Source organism: Lepisosteus platostomus, chromosome 11, assembly GCF_059453375.1.
Source record: "Lepisosteus platostomus isolate fLepPlt1 chromosome 11, fLepPlt1.hap1, whole genome shotgun sequence".
Taxonomy (NCBI): domain Eukaryota; kingdom Metazoa; phylum Chordata; class Actinopteri; order Semionotiformes; family Lepisosteidae; genus Lepisosteus; species Lepisosteus platostomus.
This window is the reverse complement of record NC_142621.1, coordinates 18,097,431-18,122,221: the sequence shown is the minus strand read 5'-3', so window position 1 is coordinate 18,122,221 and position 24,791 is coordinate 18,097,431.

Below are 24,791 nucleotides of genomic sequence, written 5' to 3'. Positions count from 1 at the left end.
CTGCACACTGGGGTTAAGATCTGAGTGTGTGGGCTCTTCTGAACTTGCTGTTACATGGGGATTCAGTTGTCTGAAAAAACGCGTTTATTTCGGGCTGAAAAACACGTTTTGAAAAGTGTGTTGTTACTGCCCCATAACTTACATGGGGTTGACCAAACTTGCAGAAACATGTTTATTTCTGCTGAAAAACACGTTTTGACCCTTTCTGCACACTGGGGTTAAGAGCTGAGTGTGTGGGCTCTTCTGAGCCTTGCTGTTACATGGGGATTCAGTTGTCTGAAAAAACGCGTTTATATCGGGCTGAAAAACACGTTTTGAAAAGTGTGTTGTTACTGCCCCATAACTTACATGGGGTTGACCAAACTTGCAGAAACATGTTTATTTCTGCTGAAAAACACGTTTTGACCCTTTCTGCACACTGGGGTTAAGATCTGAGTGTGTGGGCTCTTCTGAACCTTGCTGTTACATGGGGATTCAGTTGTCTGAAAAAACGCGTTTATTTCGGGCTGAAAAACACGTTTTGAAAAGTGTGTTGTTACTGCCCCATAACTTACATGGGGTTGACCAAACTTGCAGAAACATGTTTATTTCTGCTGAAAAACACGTTTTGACCCTTTCTGCACACTGGGGTTAAGAGCTGAGTGTGTGGGCTCTTCTGAGCCTTGCTGTTACATGGGGATTCAGTTGTCTGAAAAAACGTGTTTATTTCGGGCTGAAAAACACGTTTTGAAAAGTGTGTTGTTACTGCCCCATAACTTACATGGGGTTGACCAAACTTTCAGAAACATGTTTATTTCTGCTGAAAAACACGTTTTGACCCTTTCTGCACACTGGGGTTAAGAGCTGAGTGTGTGGGCTCTTCAGAACCTTGCTGTTACATGGGGATTCAGTTGTCTGAAAAAACGTGTTTATTTCGGGCTGAAAAACACGTTTTGAAAAGTGTGTTGTTACTGCCCCATAACTTACATGGGGTTGACCAAACTTGCAGAAACATGTTTATTTCAGCTGAAAAACACGTTTTGACCCTTTCTGCACACTGGGGTTAAGAGGTGAGTGTGTGGGCTCTTCTGAGCCTTGCTGTTACATGGGGATTCAGTTGTCTGAAAAAACGCGTTTATTTCGGGCTGAAAAACACGTTTTGAAAAGTGTGTTGTTACTGCCCCATAACTTACATGGGGTTGACCAAACTTGCAGAAACATGTTTATTTCTGCTGAAAAACACGTTTTGACCCTTTCTGCACACTGGGGTTAAGAGCTGAGTGTGTGGGCTCTTCTGAGCCTTGCTGTTACATAGGGATTCAGTTGTCTGAAAAAACGCGTTTATTTCGGGCTGAAAAACACGTTTTGAAAAGTGTGCTGTTACTGCCCCATAACTTACATGGGGTTGACCAAACTTGCAGAAACATGTTTATTTCTGCTGAAAAACACGTTTTGACCCTTTCTGCACACTGGGGTTAAGATCTGAGTGTGTGGGCTCTTCTGAACCTTGCTGTTACATGGGGATTCTGTTGTCTGAAAAAACGCGTTTATTTCGGGCTGAAAAACACGTTTTGAAAAGTGTGTTGTTACTGCCCCATAACTTACATGGGGTTGACCAAACTTGCAGAAACATGTTTATTTCTGCTGAAAAACACGTTTTGACCCTTTCTGCACACTGGGGTTAAGAGCTGAGTGTGTGGGCTCTTCTGAGCCTTGCTGTTACATGGGGATTCAGTTGTCTGAAAAAACGTGTTTATTTCGGGCTGAAAAACACGTTTTGAAAAGTGTGTTGTTACTGCCCCATAACTTACATGGGGTTGACCAAACTTTCAGAAACATGTTTATTTCTGCTGAAAAACACGTTTTGACCCTTTCTGCACACTGGGGTTAAGAGCTGAGTGTGTGGGCTCTTCAGAACCTTGCTGTTACATGGGGATTCAGTTGTCTGAAAAAACGTGTTTATTTCGGGCTGAAAAACACGTTTTGAAAAGTGTGTTGTTACTGCCCCATAACTTACATGGGGTTGACCAAACTTGCAGAAACATGTTTATTTCAGCTGAAAAACACGTTTTGACCCTTTCTGCACACTGGGGTTAAGAGGTGAGTGTGTGGGCTCTTCTGAGCCTTGCTGTTACATGGGGATTCAGTTGTCTGAAAAAACGCGTTTATTTCGGGCTGAAAAACACGTTTTGAAAAGTGTGTTGTTACTGCCCCATAACTTACATGGGGTTGACCAAACTTGCAGAAACATGTTTATTTCTGCTGAAAAACACGTTTTGACCCTTTCTGCATACTGGGGTTAAGAGCTGAGTGTGTGGGCTCTTCTGAGCCTTGCTGTTACATGGGGATTCAGTTGTCTGAAAAAACGCGTTTATTTCGGGCTGAAAAACATGTTTTGAAAAGTGTGTTGTTACTGCCCCATAACTTACATAGGGTTGACCAAACTTGCAGAAACATGTTTATTTCTGCTGAAAAACACGTTTTGACCCTTTCTGCACACTGGGGTTAAGAGCTGAGTGTGTGGGCTCTTCTGAACCTTGCTGTTACATGGGGATTCAGTTGTCTGAAAAAACGCGTTTATTTCGGGCTGAAAAACACGTTTTGAAAAGTGTGTTGTTACTGCCCCATAACTTACATGGGGTTGACCAAACTTGCAGAAACATGTTTATTTCTGCTGAAAAACACGTTTTGACCCTTTCTGCACACTGGGGTTAAGATCTGAGTGTGTGGGCTCTTCTGAACTTGCTGTTACATGGGGATTCAGTTGTCTGAAAAAACGCGTTTATTTCGGGCTGAAAAACACGTTTTGAAAAGTGTGTTGTTACTGCCCCATAACTTACATGGGGTTGACCAAACTTGCAGAAACATGTTTATTTCTGCTGAAAAACACGTTTTGACCCTTTCTGCACACTGGGGTTAAGAGCTGAGTGTGTGGGCTCTTCTGAGCCTTGCTGTTACATGGGGATTCAGTTGTCTGAAAAAACGCGTTTATTTCGGGCTGAAAAACACGTTTTGAAAAGTGTGTTGTTACTGCCCCATAACTTACATGGGGTTGACCAAACTTGCAGAAACATGTTTATTTCTGCTGAAAAACACGTTTTGACCCTTTCTGCACACTGGGGTTAAGATCTGAGTGTGTGGGTTCTTCTGAACCTTGCTGTTACATGGGGATTCAGTTGTCTGAAAAAACGCGTTTATTTCGGGCTGAAAAACACGTTTTGAAAAGTGTGTTGTTACTGCCCCATAACTTACATGGGGTTGACCAAACTTGCAGAAACATGTTTATTTCTGCTGAAAAACACGTTTTGACCCTTTCTGCACACTGGGGTTAAGAGCTGAGTGTGTGGGCTCTTCTGAGCCTTGCTGTTACATGGGGATTCAGTTGTCTGAAAAAACGTGTTTATTTCGGGCTGAAAAACACGTTTTGAAAAGTGTGTTGTTACTGCCCCATAACTTACATGGGGTTGACCAAACTTTCAGAAACATGTTTATTTCTGCTGAAAAACACGTTTTGACCCTTTCTGCACACTGGGGTTAAGAGCTGAGTGTGTGGGCTCTTCAGAACCTTGCTGTTACATAGGGATTCAGTTGTCTGAAAAAACGTGTTTATTTCGGGCTGAAAAACACGTTTTGAAAAGTGTGTTGTTACTGCCCCATAACTTACATGGGGTTGACCAAACTTGCAGAAACATGTTTATTTCTGCTGAAAAACACGTTTTGACCCTTTCTGCACACTGGGGTTAAGAGCTGAGTGTGTGGGCTCTTCTGAGCCTTGCTGTTACATGGGGATTCAGTTGCCTGAAAAAACGCGTTTATTTCGGGCTGAAAAACACGTTTTGAAAAGTGTGTTGTTACTGCCCCATAACTTACATGGGGTTGAACCAACTTGCAGAAACATGTTTATTTCTGCTGAAAAACACGTTTTGACCCTTTCTGCACACTGGGGTTAAGAGCTGAGTGTGTGGGCTCTTCTGAGCCTTGCTGTTACATAGGGATTCAGTTGTCTGAAAAAACGCGTTTATTTCGGGCTGAAAAACACGTTTTGAAAAGTGTGCTGTTACTGCCCCATAACTTACATGGGGTTGACCAAACTTGCAGAAACATGTTTATTTCTGCTGAAAAACACGTTTTGACCCTTTCTGCACACTGGGGTTAAGATCTGAGTGTGTGGGCTCTTCTGAACTTGCTGTTACATGGGGATTCAGTTGTCTGAAAAAACGCGTTTATTTCGGGCTGAAAAACACGTTTTGAAAAGTGTGTTGTTACTGCCCCATAACTTACATGGGGTTGACCAAACTTGCAGAAACATGTTTATTTCTGCTGAAAAACACGTTTTGACCCTTTCTGCACACTGGGGTTAAGAGCTGAGTGTGTGGGCTCTTCAGAACCTTGCTGTTACATGGGGATTCAGTTGTCTGAAAAAACGTGTTTATTTCGGGCTGAAAAACACGTTTTGAAAAGTGTGTTGTTACTGCCCCATAACTTACATGGGGTTGACCAAACTTGCAGAAACATGTTTATTTCAGCTGAAAAACACGTTTTGACCCTTTCTGCACACTGGGGTTAAGAGGTGAGTGTGTGGGCTCTTCTGAACCTTGCTGTTACATGGGGATTCAGTTGTCTGAAAAAACGCGTTTATTTCGGGCTGAAAAACACGTTTTGAAAAGTGTGTTGTTACTGCCCCATAACTTACATGGGGTTGACCAAACTTGCAGAAACATGTTTATTTCTGCTGAAAAACACGTTTTGACCCTTTCTGCATACTGGGGTTAAGAGCTGAGTGTGTGGGCTCTTCTGAGCCTTGCTGTTACATGGGGATTCAGTTGTCTGAAAAAACGCGTTTATTTCGGGCTGAAAAACATGTTTTGAAAAGTGTGTTGTTACTGCCCCATAACTTACACAGGGTTGACCAAACTTGCAGAAACATGTTTATTTCTGCTGAAAAACACGTTTTGACCCTTTCTGCACACTGGGGTTAAGAGCTGAGTGTGTGGGCTCTTCTGAACCTTGCTGTTACATGGGGATTCAGTTGTCTGAAAAAACGCGTTTATTTCGGGCTGAAAAACACGTTTTGAAAAGTGTGTTGTTACTGCCCCATAACTTACATGGGGTTGACCAAACTTGCAGAAACATGTTTATTTCTGCTGAAAAACACGTTTTGACCCTTTCTGCACACTGGGGTTAAGATCTGAGTGTGTGGGCTCTTCTGAACTTGCTGTTACATGGGGATTCAGTTGTCTGAAAAAACGCGTTTATTTCGGGCTGAAAAACACGTTTTGAAAATCGTGTTGTTACTGCCCCATAACTTACATGGGGTTGACCAAACTTGCAGAAACATGTTTATTTCTGCTGAAAAACACGTTTTGACCCTTTCTGCACACTGGGGTTAAGAGCTGAGTGTGTGGGCTCTTCTGAGCCTTGCTGTTACATGGGGATTCAGTTGTCTGAAAAAACGCGTTTATTTCGGGCTGAAAAACACGTTTTGAAAAGTGTGTTGTTACTGCCCCATAACTTACATGGGGTTGACCAAACTTGCAGAAACATGTTTATTTCTGCTGAAAAACACGTTTTGACCCTTTCTGCACACTGGGGTTAAGATCTGAGTGTGTGGGCTCTTCTGAACCTTGCTGTTACATGGGGATTCAGTTGTCTGAAAAAACGCGTTTATTTCGGGCTGAAAAACACGTTTTGAAAAGTGTGTTGTTACTGCCCCATAACTTACATGGGGTTGACCAAACTTGCAGAAACATGTTTATTTCTGCTGAAAAACACGTTTTGACCCTTTCTGCACACTGGGGTTAAGAGCTGAGTGTGTGGGCTCTTCTGAGCCTTGCTGTTACATGGGGATTCAGTTGTCTGAAAAAACGTGTTTATTTCGGGCTGAAAAACACGTTTTGAAAAGTGTGTTGTTACTGCCCCATAACTTACATGGGGTTGACCAAACTTTCAGAAACATGTTTATTTCTGCTGAAAAACACGTTTTGACCCTTTCTGCACACTGGGGTTAAGAGCTGAGTGTGTGGGCTCTTCAGAACCTTGCTGTTACATGGGGATTCAGTTGTCTGAAAAAACGTGTTTATTTCGGGCTGAAAAACACGTTTTGAAAAGTGTGTTGTTACTGCCCCATAACTTACATGGGGTTGACCAAACTTGCAGAAACATGTTTATTTCTGCTGAAAAACACGTTTTGACCCTTTCTGCACACTGGGGTTAAGAGCTGAGTGTGTGGGCTCTTCTGAGCCTTGCTGTTACATGGGGATTCAGTTGCCTGAAAAAACGCGTTTATTTCGGGCTGAAAAACACGTTTTGAAAAGTGTGTTGTTACTGCCCCATAACTTACATGGGGTTGAACCAACTTGCAGAAACATGTTTATTTCTGCTGAAAAACACGTTTTGACCCTTTCTGCACACTGGGGTTAAGAGCTGAGTGTGTGGGCTCTTCTGAGCCTTGCTGTTACATAGGGATTCAGTTGTCTGAAAAAACGCGTTTATTTCGGGCTGAAAAACACGTTTTGAAAAGTGTGCTGTTACTGCCCCATAACTTACATGGGGTTGACCAAACTTGCAGAAACATGTTTATTTCTGCTGAAAAACACGTTTTGACCCTTTCTGCACACTGGGGTTAAGATCTGAGTGTGTGGGCTCTTCTGAACTTGCTGTTACATGGGGATTCAGTTGTCTGAAAAAACGCGTTTATTTCGGGCTGAAAAACACGTTTTGAAAAGTGTGTTGTTACTGCCCCATAACTTACATGGGGTTGACCAAACTTGCAGAAACATGTTTATTTCTGCTGAAAAACACGTTTTGACCCTTTCTGCACACTGGGGTTAAGAGCTGAGTGTGTGGGCTCTTCTGAACCTTGCTGTTACATGGGGATTCAGTTGTCTGAAAAAACGCGTTTATTTCGGGCTGAAAAACACGTTTTGAAAAGTGTGCTGTTACTGTCCCATAACTTACATGGGGTTGACCAAACTTTCAGAAACATGTTTATTTCTGCTGAAAAACACGTTTTGACCCTTTCTGCACACTGGGGTTAAGAGCTGAGTGTGTGGGCTCTTCTGAGCCTTGCTGTTACATGGGGATTCAGTTGTCTGAAAAAACGCGTTTATTTCGGGCTGAAAAACACGTTTTGAAAAGTGTGTTGTTACTGCCCCATAACTTACATGGGGTTGACCAAACTTGCAGAAACATGTTTATTTCAGCTGAAAAACACGTTTTGACCCTTTCTGCACACTGGGGTTAAGAGGTGAGTGTGTGGGCTCTTCTGAGCCTTGCTGTTACATGGGGATTCAGTTGTCTGAAAAAACGCGTTTATTTCGGGCTGAAAAACACGTTTTGAAAAGTGTGTTGTTACTGCCCCATAACTTACATGGGGTTGACCAAACTTGCAGAAATATGTTTATCTCTGCTGAAAAACACGTTTTGACCCTTTCTGCACACTGGGGTTAAGATCTGAGTGTGTGGGCTCTTCTGAACCTTGCTGTTACATGGGGATTCAGTTGTCTGAAAAAACGCGTTTATTTCGGGCTGAAAAACACGTTTTGAAAAGTGTGTTGTTACTGCCCCATAACTTACATGGGGTTGACCAAACTTGCAGAAACATGTTTATTTCTGCTGAAAAACACGTTTTGACCCTTTCTGCACACTGGGGTTAAGAGCTGAGTGTGTGGGCTCTTCTGAGCCTTGCTGTTACATGGGGATTCAGTTGTCTGAAAAAACGTGTTTATTTCGGGCTGAAAAACACGTTTTGAAAAGTGTGTTGTTACTGCCCCATAACTTACATGGGGTTGACCAAACTTTCAGAAACATGTTTATTTCTGCTGAAAAACACGTTTTGACCCTTTCTGCACACTGGGGTTAAGAGCTGAGTGTGTGGGCTCTTCAGAACCTTGCTGTTACATGGGGATTCAGTTGTCTGAAAAAACGTGTTTATTTCGGGCTGAAAAACACGTTTTGAAAAGTGTGTTGTTACTGCCCCATAACTTACATGGGGTTGACCAAACTTGCAGAAACATGTTTATTTCAGCTGAAAAACACGTTTTGACCCTTTCTGCACACTGGGGTTAAGAGGTGAGTGTGTGGGCTCTTCTGAGCCTTGCTGTTACATGGGGATTCAGTTGTCTGAAAAAACGCGTTTATTTCGGGCTGAAAAACACGTTTTGAAAAGTGTGTTGTTACTGCCCCATAACTTACATGGGGTTGACCAAACTTGCAGAAACATGTTTATTTCTGCTGAAAAACACGTTTTGACCCTTTCTGCACACTGGGGTTAAGAGCTGAGTGTGTGGGCTCTTCTGAGCCTTGCTGTTACATGGGGATTCAGTTGCCTGAAAAAACGCGTTTATTTCGGGCTGAAAAACACGTTTTGAAAAGTGTGTTGTTACTGCCCCATAACTTACATGGGGTTGAACCAACTTGCAGAAACATGTTTATTTCTGCTGAAAAACACGTTTTGACCCTTTCTGCACACTGGGGTTAAGATCTGAGTGTGTGGGCTCTTCTGAACCTTGCTGTTACATGGGGATTCAGTTGTCTGAAAAAACGCGTTTATTTCGGGCTGAAAAACACGTTTTGAAAAGTATGTTGTTACTGCCCCATAACTTACATGGGGTTGACCAAACTTGCAGAAACATGTTTATTTCTGCTGAAAAACACGTTTTGACCCTTTCTGCACACTGGGGTTAAGAGCTGAGTGTGTGGGCTCTTCTGAGCCTTGCTGTTACATGGGGATTCAGTTGTCTGAAAAAACGTGTTTATTTCGGGATGAAAAACACGTTTTGAAAAGTGTGTTGTTACTGCCCCATAACTTACATGGGGTTGACCAAACTTGCAGAAACATGTTTATTTCTGCTGAAAAACACGTTTTGACCCTTTCTGCACACTGGGGTTAAGAGGTGAGTGTGTGGGCTCTTCTGAGCCTTGCTGTTACATGGGGATTCAGTTGTCTGAAAAAACGCGTTTATTTCGGGCTGAAAAACACGTTTTGAAAAGTGTGTTGTTACTGCCCCATAACTTACATGGGGTTGACCAAACTTGCAGAAACATGTTTATTTCTGCTGAAAAACACGTTTTGACCCTTTCTGCACACTGGGGTTAAGAGCTGAGTGTGTGGGCTCTTCTGAGCCTTGCTGTTACATGGGGATTCAGTTGCCTGAAAAAACGCGTTTATTTCGGGCTGAAAAACACGTTTTGAAAAGTGTGTTGTTACTGCCCCATAACTTACATGGGGTTGAACCAACTTGCAGAAACATGTTTATTTCTGCTGAAAAACACGTTTTGACCCTTTCTGCACACTGGGGTTAAGATCTGAGTGTGTGGGCTCTTCTGAACCTTGCTGTTACATGGGGATTCAGTTGTCTGAAAAAACGCGTTTATTTCGGGCTGAAAAACACGTTTTGAAAAGTGTGTTGTTACTGCCCCATAACTTACATGGGGTTGACCAAACTTGCAGAAACATGTTTATTTCAGCTGAAAAACACGTTTTGACCCTTTCTGCACACTGGGGTTAAGAGGTGAGTGTGTGGGCTCTTCTGAGCCTTGCTGTTACATGGGGATTCAGTTGTCTGAAAAAACGCGTTTATTTCGGGCTGAAAAACACGTTTTGAAAAGTGTGTTGTTACTGCCCCATAACTTACATGGGGTTGACCAAACTTGCAGAAATATGTTTATCTCTGCTGAAAAACACGTTTTGACCCTTTCTGCACACTGGGGTTAAGATCTGAGTGTGTGGGCTCTTCTGAACCTTGCTGTTACATGGGGATTCAGTTGTCTGAAAAAACGCGTTTATTTCGGGCTGAAAAACACGTTTTGAAAAGTGTGTTGTTACTGCCCCATAACTTACATGGGGTTGACCAAACTTGCAGAAACATGTTTATTTCTGCTGAAAAACACGTTTTGACCCTTTCTGCACACTGGGGTTAAGAGCTGAGTGTGTGGGCTCTTCTGAGCCTTGCTGTTACATGGGGATTCAGTTGTCTGAAAAAACGTGTTTATTTCGGGCTGAAAAACACGTTTTGAAAAGTGTGTTGTTACTGCCCCATAACTTACATGGGGTTGACCAAACTTTCAGAAACATGTTTATTTCTGCTGAAAAACACGTTTTGACCCTTTCTGCACACTGGGGTTAAGAGCTGAGTGTGTGGGCTCTTCAGAACCTTGCTGTTACATGGGGATTCAGTTGTCTGAAAAAACGTGTTTATTTCGGGCTGAAAAACACGTTTTGAAAAGTGTGTTGTTACTGCCCCATAACTTACATGGGGTTGACCAAACTTGCAGAAACATGTTTATTTCAGCTGAAAAACACGTTTTGACCCTTTCTGCACACTGGGGTTAAGAGGTGAGTGTGTGGGCTCTTCTGAGCCTTGCTGTTACATGGGGATTCAGTTGTCTGAAAAAACGCGTTTATTTCGGGCTGAAAAACACGTTTTGAAAAGTGTGTTGTTACTGCCCCATAACTTACATGGGGTTGACCAAACTTGCAGAAACATGTTTATTTCTGCTGAAAAACACGTTTTGACCCTTTCTGCACACTGGGGTTAAGAGCTGAGTGTGTGGGCTCTTCTGAGCCTTGCTGTTACATGGGGATTCAGTTGCCTGAAAAAACGCGTTTATTTCGGGCTGAAAAACACGTTTTGAAAAGTGTGTTGTTACTGCCCCATAACTTACATGGGGTTGAACCAACTTGCAGAAACATGTTTATTTCTGCTGAAAAACACGTTTTGACCCTTTCTGCACACTGGGGTTAAGATCTGAGTGTGTGGGCTCTTCTGAACCTTGCTGTTACATGGGGATTCAGTTGTCTGAAAAAACGCGTTTATTTCGGGCTGAAAAACACGTTTTGAAAAGTATGTTGTTACTGCCCCATAACTTACATGGGGTTGACCAAACTTGCAGAAACATGTTTATTTCTGCTGAAAAACACGTTTTGACCCTTTCTGCACACTGGGGTTAAGAGCTGAGTGTGTGGGCTCTTCTGAGCCTTGCTGTTACATGGGGATTCAGTTGTCTGAAAAAACGTGTTTATTTCGGGATGAAAAACACGTTTTGAAAAGTGTGTTGTTACTGCCCCATAACTTACATGGGGTTGACCAAACTTGCAGAAACATGTTTATTTCTGCTGAAAAACACGTTTTGACCCTTTCTGCACACTGGGGTTAAGAGGTGAGTGTGTGGGCTCTTCTGAGCCTTGCTGTTACATGGGGATTCAGTTGTCTGAAAAAACGCGTTTATTTCGGGCTGAAAAACACGTTTTGAAAAGTGTGTTGTTACTGCCCCATAACTTACATGGGGTTGACCAAACTTGCAGAAACATGTTTATTTCTGCTGAAAAACACGTTTTGACCCTTTCTGCACACTGGGGTTAAGAGCTGAGTGTGTGGGCTCTTCTGAGCCTTGCTGTTACATGGGGATTCAGTTGCCTGAAAAAACGCGTTTATTTCGGGCTGAAAAACACGTTTTGAAAAGTGTGTTGTTACTGCCCCATAACTTACATGGGGTTGAACCAACTTGCAGAAACATGTTTATTTCTGCTGAAAAACACGTTTTGACCCTTTCTGCACACTGGGGTTAAGATCTGAGTGTGTGGGCTCTTCTGAACCTTGCTGTTACATGGGGATTCAGTTGTCTGAAAAAACGCGTTTATTTCGGGCTGAAAAACACGTTTTGAAAAGTATGTTGTTACTGCCCCATAACTTACATGGGGTTGACCAAACTTGCAGAAACATGTTTATTTCTGCTGAAAAACACGTTTTGACCCTTTCTGCACACTGGGGTTAAGAGCTGAGTGTGTGGGCTCTTCTGAGCCTTGCTGTTACATGGGGATTCAGTTGTCTGAAAAAACGTGTTTATTTCGGGATGAAAAACACGTTTTGAAAAGTGTGTTGTTACTGCCCCATAACTTACATGGGGTTGACCAAACTTGCAGAAACATGTTTATTTCTGCTGAAAAACACGTTTTGACCCTTTCTGCACACTGGGGTTAAGAGCTGAGTGTGTGGGCTCTTCTGAACCTTGCTGTTACATGGGGATTCAGTTGTCTGAAAAAACGCGTTTATTTCGGGCTGAAAAACACGTTTTGAAAAGTGTGCTGTTACTGCCCCATAACTTACATGGGGTTGACCAAATTTGCAGAAACATGTTTATTTCTGCTGAAAAACACGTTTTGACCCTTTCTGCACACTGGGGTTAAGAGCTGAGTGTGTGGGCTCTTCTGAGCCTTGCTGTTACATAGGGATTCAGTTGTCTGAAAAAACGCGTTTATTTCGGGCTGAAAAACACGTTTTGAAAAGTGTGCTGTTACTGCCCCATAACTTACATGGGGTTGACCAAACTTGCAGAAACATGTTTATTTCTGCTGAAAAACACGTTTTGACCCTTTCTGCACACTGGGGTTAAGATCTGAGTGTGTGGGCTCTTCTGAACCTTGCTGTTACATGGGGATTCAGTTGTCTGAAAAAACTCGTTTATTTCGGGCTGAAAAACACGTTTTGAAAAGTGTGTTGTTACTGCCCCATAACTTACATGGGGTTGACCAAACTTGCAGAAACATGTTTATTTCTGCTGAAAAACACGTTTTGACCCTTTCTGCACACTGGGGTTAAGAGCTGAGTGTGTGGGCTCTTCTGAGCCTTGCTGTTACATGGGGATTCAGTTGTCTGAAAAAACGTGTTTATTTCGGGCTGAAAAACACGTTTTGAAAAGTGTGTTGTTACTGCCCCATAACTTACATGGGGTTGACCAAACTTTCAGAAACATGTTTATTTCTGCTGAAAAACACGTTTTGACCCTTTCTGCACACTGGGGTTAAGAGCTGAGTGTGTGGGCTCTTCAGAACCTTGCTGTTACATGGGGATTCAGTTGTCTGAAAAAACGCGTTTATTTCGGGCTGAAAAACACGTTTTGAAAAGTGTGTTGTTACTGCCCCATAACTTACATGGGGTTGACCAAACTTGCAGAAACATGTTTATTTCAGCTGAAAAACACGTTTTGACCCTTTCTGCACACTGGGGTTAAGAGCTGAGTGTGTGGGCTCTTCTGAGCCTTGCTGTTACATGGGGATTCAGTTGTCTGAAAAAACGTGTTTATTTCGGGCTGAAAAACACGTTTTGAAAAGTGTGTTGTTACTGCCCCATAACTTACATGGGGTTGACCAAACTTTCAGAAACATGTTTATTTCTGCTGAAAAACACGTTTTGACCCTTTCTGCACACTGGGGTTAAGAGCTGAGTGTGTGGGCTCTTCTGAGCCTTGCTGTTACATGGGGATTCAGTTGTCTGAAAAAACGCGTTTATTTCGGGCTGAAAAACACGTTTTGAAAAGTGTGTTGTTACTGCCCCATAACTTACATGGGGTTGACCAAACTTGCAGAAACATGTTTATTTCAGCTGAAAAACACGTTTTGACCCTTTCTGCACACTGGGGTTAAGAGGTGAGTGTGTGGGCTCTTCTGAGCCTTGCTGTTACATGGGGATTCAGTTGTCTGAAAAAACGCGTTTATTTCGGGCTGAAAAACACGTTTTGAAAAGTGTGTTGTTACTGCCCCATAACTTACATGGGGTTGACCAAACTTGCAGAAACATGATTATTTCTGCTGAAAAACACGTTTTGACCCTTTCTGCACACTGGGGTTAAGATCTGAGTGTGTGGGCTCTTCTGAACCTTGCTGTTACATGGGGATTCAGTTGTCTGAAAAAACGCGTTTATTTCGGGCTGAAAAACACGTTTTGAAAAGTGTGCTGTTACTGTCCCATAACTTACATGGGGTTGACCAAACTTGCAGAAACATGTTTATTTCTGCTGAAAAACACGTTTTGACCCTTTCTGCACACTGGGGTTAAGAGCTGAGTGTGTGGGCTCTTCTGAACCTTGCTGTTACATGGGGATTCAGTTGTCTGAAAAAACGCGTTTATTTCGGGCTGAAAAACACGTTTTGAAAAGTGTGTTGTTACTGCCCCATAACTTACATGGGGTTGACCAAACTTGCAGAAACATGTTTATTTCTGCTGAAAAACACGTTTTGACCCTTTCTGCACACTGGGGTTAAGAGCTGAGTGTGTGGGCTCTTCTGAGCCTTGCTGTTACATGGGGATTCAGTTGTCTGAAAAAACGCGTTTATTTCGGGCTGAAAAACACGTTTTGAAAAGTGTGCTGTTACTGCCCCATAACTTACATGGGGTTGACCAAACTTGCAGAAACATGTTTATTTCTGCTGAAAAACACGTTTTGACCCTTTCTGCACACTGGGGTTAAGAGCTGAGTGTGTGGGCTCTTCTGAGCCTTGCTGTTACATAGGGATTCAGTTGTCTGAAAAAACGCGTTTATTTCGGGCTGAAAAACACGTTTTGAAAAGTGTGTTGTTAATGCCCCATAACTTACATGGGGTTGACCAAACTTGCAGAAACATGTTTATTTCTGCTGAAAAACACGTTTTGACCCTTTCTGCACACTGGGGTTAAGAGCTGAGTGTGTGGGCTCTTCTGAGCCTTGCTGTTACATGGGGATTCAGTTGTCTGAAAAAACGCGTTTATTTCGGGCTGAAAAACACGTTTTGAAAAGTGTGCTGTTACTGCCCCATAACTTACATGGGGTTGACCAAACTTGCAGAAACATGTTTATTTCTGCTGAAAAACACGTTTTGACCCTTTCTGCACACTGGGGTTAAGAGCTGAGTGTGTGGGCTCTTCTGAGCCTTGCTGTTACATAGGGATTCAGTTGTCTGAAAAAACGCGTTTATTTCGGGCTGAAAAACACGTTTTGAAAAGTGTGTTGTTAATGCCCCATAACTTACATGGGGTTGACCAAACTTGCAGAAACATGTTTATTTCTGCTGAAAAACACGTTTTGACCCTTTCTGCACACTGGGGTTAAGAGCTGAGTGTGTGGGCTCTTCTGAACCTTGCTGTTACATGGGGATTCAGTTGTCTGAAAAAACGCGTTTATTTCGGGCTGAAAAACACGTTTTGAAAAGTGTGTTGTTACTGCCCCATAACTTACATAGGGTTGACCAAACTTGCAGAAACATGTTTATTTCTGCTGAAAAACACGTTTTGACCCTTTCTGCACACTGGGGTTAAGAGCTGAGTGTGTGGGCTCTTCTGAGCCTTGCTGTTACATAGGGATTCAGTTGTCTGAAAAAACGCGTTTATTTCGGGCTGAAAAACACGTTTTGAAAAGTGTGCTGTTACTGCCCCATAACTTACATGGGGTTGACCAAACTTGCAGAAACATGTTTATTTCTGCTGAAAAACACGTTTTGACCCTTTCTGCACACTGGGGTTAAGAGCTGAGTGTGTGGGCTCTTCTGAGCCTTGCTGTTACATAGGGATTCAGTTGTCTGAAAAAACGCGTTTATTTCGGGCTGAAAAACACGTTTTGAAAAGTGTGCTGTTACTGCCCCATAACTTACATGGGGTTGACCAAACTTGCAGAAACATGTTTATTTCTGCTGAAAAACACGTTTTGACCCTTTCTGCACACTGGGGTTAAGATCTGAGTGTGTGGGCTCTTCTGAACCTTGCTGTTACATGGGGATTCAGTTGTCTGAAAAAACGCGTTTATTTCGGGCTGAAAAACACGTTTTGAAAAGTGTGTTGTTACTGCCCCATAACTTACATGGGGTTGACCAAACTTGCAGAAACATGTTTATTTCTGCTGAAAAACACGTTTTGACCCTTTCTGCACACTGGGGTTAAGAGCTGAGTGTGTGGGCTCTTCTGAGCCTTGCTGTTACATGGGGATTCAGTTGTCTGAAAAAACGTGTTTATTTCGGGCTGAAAAACACGTTTTGAAAAGTGTGTTGTTACTGCCCCATAACTTACATGGGGTTGACCAAACTTGCAGAAACATGTTTATTTCTGCTGAAAAACACGTTTTGACCCTTTCTGCACACTGGGGTTAAGAGCTGAGTGTGTGGGCTCTTCTGAACCTTGCTGTTACATGGGGATTCAGTTGTCTGAAAAAACGCGTTTATTTCGGGCTGAAAAACACGTTTTGAAAAGTGTGTTGTTACTGCCCCATAACTTACATGGGGTTGACCAAACTTGCAGAAACATGTTTATTTCTGCTGAAAAACACGTTTTGACCCTTTCTGCACACTGGGGTTAAGAGCTGAGTGTGTGGGCTCTTCTGAGCCTTGCTGTTACATAGGGATTCAGTTGTCTGAAAAAACGCGTTTATTTCGGGCTGAAAAACACGTTTTGAAAAGTGTGTTGTTACTGCCCCATAACTTACATGGGGTTGACCAAACTTGCAGAAACATGTTTATTTCTGCTGAAAAACACGTTTTGGCCCTTTCTGCACACTGGGGTTAAGATCTGAGTGTGTGGGCTCTTCTGAACCTTGCTGTTACATGGGGATTCAGTTGTCTGAAAAAACGCGTTTATTTCGGGCTGAAAAACACGTTTTGAAAAGTGTGTTGTTACTGCCCCATAACTTACATGGGGTTGACCAAACTTGCAGAAACATGTTTATTTCTGCTGAAAAACACGTTTTGACCCTTTCTGCACACTGGGGTTAAGAGCTGAGTGTGTGGGCTCTTCTGAACCTTGCTGTTACATGGGGATTCAGTTGTCTGAAAAAACGCGTTTATTTCGGGCTGAAAAACACGTTTTGAAAAGTGTGTTGTTACTGCCCCATAACTTACATAGGGTTGACCAAACTTGCAGAAACATGTTTATTTCTGCTGAAAAACACGTTTTGACCCTTTCTGCACACTGGGGTTAAGAGCTGAGTGTGTGGGCTCTTCTGAGCCTTGCTGTTACATAGGGATTCAGTTGTCTGAAAAAACGCGTTTATTTCGGGCTGAAAAACACGTTTTGAAAAGTGTGCTGTTACTGCCCCATAACTTACATGGGGTTGACCAAACTTGCAGAAACATGTTTATTTCTGCTGAAAAACACGTTTTGACCCTTTCTGCACACTGGGGTTAAGAGCTGAGTGTGTGGGCTCTTCTGAGCCTTGCTGTTACATAGGGATTCAGTTGTCTGAAAAAACGCGTTTATTTCGGGCTGAAAAACACGTTTTGAAAAGTGTGCTGTTACTGCCCCATAACTTACATGGGGTTGACCAAACTTGCAGAAACATGTTTATTTCTGCTGAAAAACACGTTTTGACCCTTTCTGCACACTGGGGTTAAGATCTGAGTGTGTGGGCTCTTCTGAACCTTGCTGTTACATGGGGATTCAGTTGTCTGAAAAAACGCGTTTATTTCGGGCTGAAAAACACGTTTTGAAAAGTGTGTTGTTACTGCCCCATAACTTACATGGGGTTGACCAAACTTGCAGAAACATGTTTATTTCTGCTGAAAAACACGTTTTGACCCTTTCTGCACACTGGGGTTAAGAGCTGAGTGTGTGGGCTCTTCTGAGCCTTGCTGTTACATGGGGATTCAGTTGTCTGAAAAAACGCGTTTATTTCGGGCTGAAAAACACGTTTTGAAAAGTGTGTTGTTACTGCCCCATAACTTACATGGGGTTGACCAAACTTGCAGAAACATGTTTATTTCTGCTGAAAAACACGTTTTGACCCTTTCTGCACACTGGGGTTAAGATCTGAGTGTGTGGGCTCTTCTGAACCTTGCTGTTACATGGGGATTCAGTTGTCTGAAAAAACGCGTTTATTTCGGGCTGAAAAACACGTTTTGAAAAGTGTGTTGTTACTGCCCCATAACTTACATGGGGTTGACCAAACTTGCAGAAACATGTTTATTTCTGCTGAAAAACACGTTTTGACCCTTTCTGCACACTGGGGTTAAGAGCTGAGTGTGTGGGCTCTTCTGAACCTTGCTGTTACATGGGGATTCAGTTGTCTGAAAAAACGCGTTTATTTCGGGCATAAAAACACGTTTTGAAAAGTGTGTTGTTACTGCCCCATAACTTACATAGGGTTGACCAAACTTGCAGAAACATGTTTATTTCTGCTGAAAAACACGTTTTGACCCTTTCTGCACACTGGGGTTAAGAGCTGAGTGTGTGGGCTCTTCTGAGCCTTGCTGTTACATAGGGATTCAGTTGTCTGAAAAAACGCGTTTATTTCGGGCTGAAAAACACGTTTTGAAAAGTGTGCTGTTACTGCCCCATAACTTAAATGGGGTTGACCAAACTTGCAGAAACATGTTTATTTCTGCTGAAAAACACGTTTTGACCCTTTCTGCACACTGGGGTTAAGAGGTGAGTGTGTGGGCTCTTCTGAGCCTTGCTGTTACATGGGGATTCAGTTGTCTGAAAAAACGCGTTTATTTCGGGCTGAAAAACACGTTTTGAAAAGTGTGTTGTTACTGCCCCATAACTTACATGGGGTTGACCAAACTTGCAGAAACATGTTTATTTCTGCTGAAAAACACGTTTTGACCCTTTCTGCACACTGGGGTTAAGATCTGAGTGTGTGGGCTCTTCTGAACCTTGCTGTTACATGGGGATTCAGTTGTCTGAAAAAACGCGTTTATTTCGGGCTGAAAAACACGTTTTGAAAAGTGTGTTGTTACTGCCCCATAACTTACATGGGGTTGACCAAACTTGCAGAAACATGTTTATTTCTGCTGAAAAACACGTTTTGACCCTTTCTGCACACTGGGGTTAAGAGCTGAGTGTGTGGGCTCTTCTGAGCCTTGCTGTTACATAGGGATTCAGTTGTCTGAAAAAACGCGTTTATTTCGGGCTGAAAAACACGTTTTGAAAAGTGTGTTGTTACTGCCCCATAACTTACATGGGGTTGTCCAAACTTGCAGAAACATGTTTATTTCTGCTGAAAAACACGTTTTGGCCCTTTCTGCACACTGGGGTTAAGATCTGAGTGTGTGGGCTCTTCTGAACCTTGCTGTTACATGGGGATTCAGTTGTCTGAAAAAACGCGTTTATTTCGGGCTGAAAAACACGTTTTGAAAAGTGTGTTGTTACTGCCCCATAACTTACATGGGGTTGACCAAACTTGCAGAAACATGTTTATTTCTGCTGAAAAACACGTTTTGACCCTTTCTGCACACTGGGGTTAAGAGCTGAGTGTGTGGGCTCTTCTGAACCTTGCTGTTACATGGGGATTCAGTTGTCTGAAAAAACGCGTTTATTTCGGGCTGAAAAACACGTTTTGAAAAGTGTGTTGTTACTGCCCCATAACTTACATAGGGTTGACCAAACTTGCAGAAACATGTTTATTTCTGCTGAAAAACACGTTTTGACCCTTTCTGCACACTGGGGTTAAGAGCTGAGTGTGTGGGCTCTTCTGAGCCTTGCTGTTACATAGGGATTCAGTTGTCTGAAAAAACGCGTTTATTTCGGGCTGAAAAACACGTTTTGAAAAGTGTGCTGTTACTGCCCCATAACTTACATGGGGTTGACCAAACTTGCAGAAACATGTTTATTTCTGCTGAAAAACACGTTTTGACCCTTTCTGCACACTGGGGTTAAGATCTGAGTGTGTGGGCTCTTCTGAACCTTGCTGTTACATGGGGATTCAGTTGTCTGAAAAAACGCGTTTATTTCGGGCTGAAAAACACGTTTTGAAAAGTGTGTTGTTACTGCCCCATAACTTACATGGGGTTGACCAAACTTGCAGAAACATGTTTATTTCTGCTGAAAAACACGTTTTGACCCTTTCTGCACACTGGGGTTAAGAGCTGAGTGTGTGGGCTCTTCTGAGCCTTGCTGTTACATGGGGATTCAGTTGTCTGAAAAAACGCGTTTATTTCGGGCTGAAAAACACGTTTTGAAAAGTGTGTTGTTACTGCCCCATAACTTACATGGGGTTGACCAAACTTGCAGAAACATGTTTATTTCTGCTGAAAAACACGTTTTGACCCTTTCTGCACACTGGGGTTAAGATCTGAGTGTGTGGGCTCTTCTGAACCTTGCTGTTACATGGGGATTCAGTTGTCTGAAAAAACGCGTTTATTTCGGGCTGAAAAACACGTTTTGAAAAGTGTGTTGTTACTGCCCCATAACTTACATGGGGTTGACCAAACTTGCAGAAACATGTTTATTTCTGCTGAAAAACACGTTTTGACCCTTTCTGCACACTGGGGTTAAGAGCTGAGTGTGTGGGCTCTTCTGAACCTTGCTGTTACATGGGGATTCAGTTGTCTGAAAAAACGCGTTTATTTCGGGCTGAAAAACACGTTTTGAAAAGTGTGTTGTTACTGCCCCATAACTTACATAGGGTTGACCAAACTTGCAGAAACATGTTTATTTCTGCTGAAAAACACGTTTTGACCCTTTCTGCACACTGGGGTTAAGAGCTGAGTGTGTGGGCTCTTCTGAGCCTTGCTGTTACATAGGGATTCAGTTGTCTGAAAAAACGCGTTTATTTCGGGCTGAAAAACACGTTTTGAAAAGTGTGCTGTTACTGCCCCATAACTTAAATGGGGTTGACCAAACTTGCAGAAACATGTTTATTTCTGCTGAAAAACACGTTTTGACCCTTTCTGCACACTGGGGTTAAGAGGTGAGTGTGTGGGCTCTTCTGAGCCTTGCTGTTACATGGGGATTCAGTTGTCTGAAAAAACGCGTTTATTTCGGGCTGAAAAACACGTTTTGAAAAGTGTGTTGTTACTGCCCCATAACTTACATGGGGTTGACCAAACTTGCAGAAACATGTTTATTTCTGCTGAAAAACACGTTTTGACCCTTTCTGCACACTGGGGTTAAGAGCTGAGTGTGTGGGCTCTTCTGAACCTTGCTGTTACATGGGGATTCAGTTGTCTGAAAAAACGCGTTTATTTCGGGCTGAAAAACACGTTTTGAAAAGTGTGTTGTTACTGCCCCATAACTTACATGGGGTTGACCAAACTTGCAGAAACATGTTTATTTCTGCTGAAAAACACGTTTTGACCCTTTCTGCACACTGGGGTTAAGAGCTGAGTGTGTGGGCTCTTCTGAGCCTTGCTGTTACATGGGGATTCAGTTGTCTGAAAAAACGCGTTTATTTCGGGCTGAAAAACACGTTTTGAAAAGTGTGCTGTTACTGCCCCATAACTTACATGGGGTTGACCAAACTTGCAGAAACATGTTTATTTCTGCTGAAAAACACGTTTTGACCCTTTCTGCACACTGGGGTTAAGAGCTGAGTGTGTGGGCTCTTCTGAGCCTTGCTGTTACATAGGGATTCAGTTGTCTGAAAAAACGCGTTTATTTCGGGCTGAAAAACACGTTTTGAAAAGTGTGCTGTTACTGCCCCATAACTTACATGGGGTTGACCAAACTTGCAGAAACATGTTTATTTCTGCTGAAAAACACGTTTTGACCCTTTCTGCACACTGGGGTTAAGATCTGAGTGTGTGGGCTCTTCTGAACCTTGCTGTTACATGGGGATTCAGTTGTCTGAAAAAACTCGTTTATTTCGGGCTGAAAAACACGTTTTGAAAAGTGTGTTGTTACTGCCCCATAACTTACATGGGGTTGACCAAACTTGCAGAAACATGTTTATTTCTGCTGAAAAACACGTTTTGACCCTTTCTGCACACTGGGGTTAAGAGCTGAGTGTGTGGGCTCTTCTGAGCCTTGCTGTTACATGGGGATTCAGTTGTCTGAAAAAACGTGTTTATTTCGGGCTGAAAAACACGTTTTGAAAAGTGTGTTGTTACTGCCCCATAACTTACATGGGGTTGACCAAACTTTCAGAAACATGTTTATTTCTGCTGAAAAACACGTTTTGACCCTTTCTGCACACTGGGGTTAAGAGCTGAGTGTGTGGGCTCTTCTGAGCCTTGCTGTTACATAGGGATTCAGTTGTCTGAAAAAACGCGTTTATTTCGGGCTGAAAAACACGTTTTGAAAAGTGTGCTGTTACTGCCCCATAACTTACATGGGGTTGACCAAACTTGCAGAAACATGTTTATTTCTGCTGAAAAACACGTTTTGACCCTTTCTGCACACTGGGGTTAAGATCTGAGTGTGTGGGCTCTTCTGAACCTTGCTGTTACATGGGGATTCAGTTGTCTGAAAAAACTCGTTTATTTCGGGCTGAAAAACACGTTTTGAAAAGTGTGTTGTTACTGCCCCATAACTTACATGGGGTTGACCAAACTTGCAGAAACATGTTTATTTCTGCTGAAAAACACGTTTTGACCCTTTCTGCACACTGGGGTTAAGAGCTGAGTGTGTGGGCTCTTCTGAGCCTTGCTGTTACATGGGGATTCAGTTGTCTGAAAAAACGTGTTTATTTCGGGCTGAAAAACACGTTTTGAAAAGTGTGTTGTTACTGCCCCATAACTTACATGGGGTTGACCAAACTTTCAGAAACATGTTTATTTCTGCTGAAAAACACGTTTTGACCCTTTCTGCACACTGGGGTTAAGAGCTGAGTGTGTGGGCTCTTCAGAACCTTGCTGTTACATGGGGATTCAGTTGTCTGAAAAAACGCGTTTATTTCGGGCTGAAAAACACGTTTTGAAAAGTGTGTTGTTACTGCCCCATAACTTACATGGGGTTGACCAAACTTGCAGAAACATGTTTATTTCAGCTGAAAAACACGTTTTGACCCTTTCTGCACACTGGGGTTAAGAGCTGAGTGTGTGGGCTCTTCTGAGCCTTGCTGTTACATGGGGATTCAGTTGTCTGAAAAAACGTGTTTATTTCGGGCTGAAAAACACGTTTTGAAAAGTGTGTTGTTACTGCCCCATAACTTACATGGGGTTGACCAAACTTTCAGAAACATGTTTATTTCTGCTGAAAAACACGTTTTGACCCTTTCTGCACACTGGGGTTAAGAGCTGAGTGTGTGGGCTCTTCTGAGCCTTGCTGTTACATGGGGATTCAGTTGTCTGAAAAAACGCGTTTATTTCGGGCTGAAAAACACGTTTTGAAAAGTGTGTTGTTACTGCCCCATAACTTACATGGGGTTGACCAAACTTGCAGAAACATGTTTATTTCAGCTGAAAAACACGTTTTGACCCTTTCTGCACACTGGGGTTAAGAGGTGAGTGTGTGGGCTCTTCTGAGCCTTGCTGTTACATGGGGATTCAGTTGTCTGAAAAAACGCGTTTATTTCGGGCTGAAAAACACGTTTTGAAAAGTGTGTTGTTACTGCCCCATAACTTACATGGGGTTGACCAAACTTGCAGAAACATGTTTATTTCTGCTGAAAAACACGTTTTGACCCTTTCTGCACACTGGGGTTAAGATCTGAGTGTGTGGGCTCTTCTGAACCTTGCTGTTACATGGGGATTCAGTTGTCTGAAAAAACGCGTTTATTTCGGGCTGAAAAACACGTTTTGAAAAGTGTGCTGTTACTGTCCCATAACTTACATGGGGTTGACCAAACTTGCAGAAACATGTTTATTTCTGCTGAAAAACACGTTTTGACCCTTTCTGCACACTGGGGTTAAGAGCTGAGTGTGTGGGCTCTTCTGAACCTTGCTGTTACATGGGGATTCAGTTGTCTGAAAAAACGCGTTTATTTCGGGCTGAAAAACACGTTTTGAAAAGTGTGTTGTTACTGCCCCATAACTTACATGGGGTTGACCAAACTTGCAGAAACATGTTTATTTCTGCTGAAAAACACGTTTTGACCCTTTCTGCACACTGGGGTTAAGAGCTGAGTGTGTGGGCTCTTCTGAGCCTTGCTGTTACATGGGGATTCAGTTGTCTGAAAAAACGCGTTTATTTCGGGCTGAAAAACACGTTTTGAAAAGTGTGCTGTTACTGCCCCATAACTTACATGGGGTTGACCAAACTTGCAGAAACATGTTTATTTCTGCTGAAAAACACGTTTTGACCCTTTCTGCACACTGGGGTTAAGAGCTGAGTGTGTGGGCTCTTCTGAGCCTTGCTGTTACATAGGGATTCAGTTGTCTGAAAAAACGCGTTTATTTCGGGCTGAAAAACACGTTTTGAAAAGTGTGTTGTTAATGCCCCATAACTTACATGGGGTTGACCAAACTTGCAGAAACATGTTTATTTCTGCTGAAAAACACGTTTTGACCCTTTCTGCACACTGGGGTTAAGAGCTGAGTGTGTGGGCTCTTCTGAGCCTTGCTGTTACATGGGGATTCAGTTGTCTGAAAAAACGCGTTTATTTCGGGCTGAAAAACACGTTTTGAAAAGTGTGCTGTTACTGCCCCATAACTTACATGGGGTTGACCAAACTTGCAGAAACATGTTTATTTCTGCTGAAAAACACGTTTTGACCCTTTCTGCACACTGGGGTTAAGAGCTGAGTGTGTGGGCTCTTCTGAGCCTTGCTGTTACATAGGGATTCAGTTGTCTGAAAAAACGCGTTTATTTCGGGCTGAAAAACACGTTTTGAAAAGTGTGTTGTTAATGCCCCATAACTTACATGGGGTTGACCAAACTTGCAGAAACATGTTTATTTCTGCTGAAAAACACGTTTTGACCCTTTCTGCACACTGGGGTTAAGAGCTGAGTGTGTGGGCTCTTCTGAACCTTGCTGTTACATGGGGATTCAGTTGTCTGAAAAAACGCGTTTATTTCGGGCTGAAAAACACGTTTTGAAAAGTGTGTTGTTACTGCCCCATAACTTACATGGGGTTGACCAAACTTGCAGAAACATGTTTATTTCTGCTGAAAAACACGTTTTGACCCTTTCTGCACACTGGGGTTAAGAGCTGAGTGTGTGGGCTCTTCTGAACCTTGCTGTTACATGGGGATTCAGTTGTCTGAAAAAACGCGTTTATTTCGGGCTGAAAAACACGTTTTGAAAAGTGTGTTGTTACTGCCCCATAACTTACATAGGGTTGACCAAACTTGCAGAAACATGTTTATTTCTGCTGAAAAACACGTTTTGACCCTTTCTGCACACTGGGGTTAAGAGCTGAGTGTGTGGGCTCTTCTGAGCCTTGCTGTTACATAGGGATTCAGTTGTCTGAA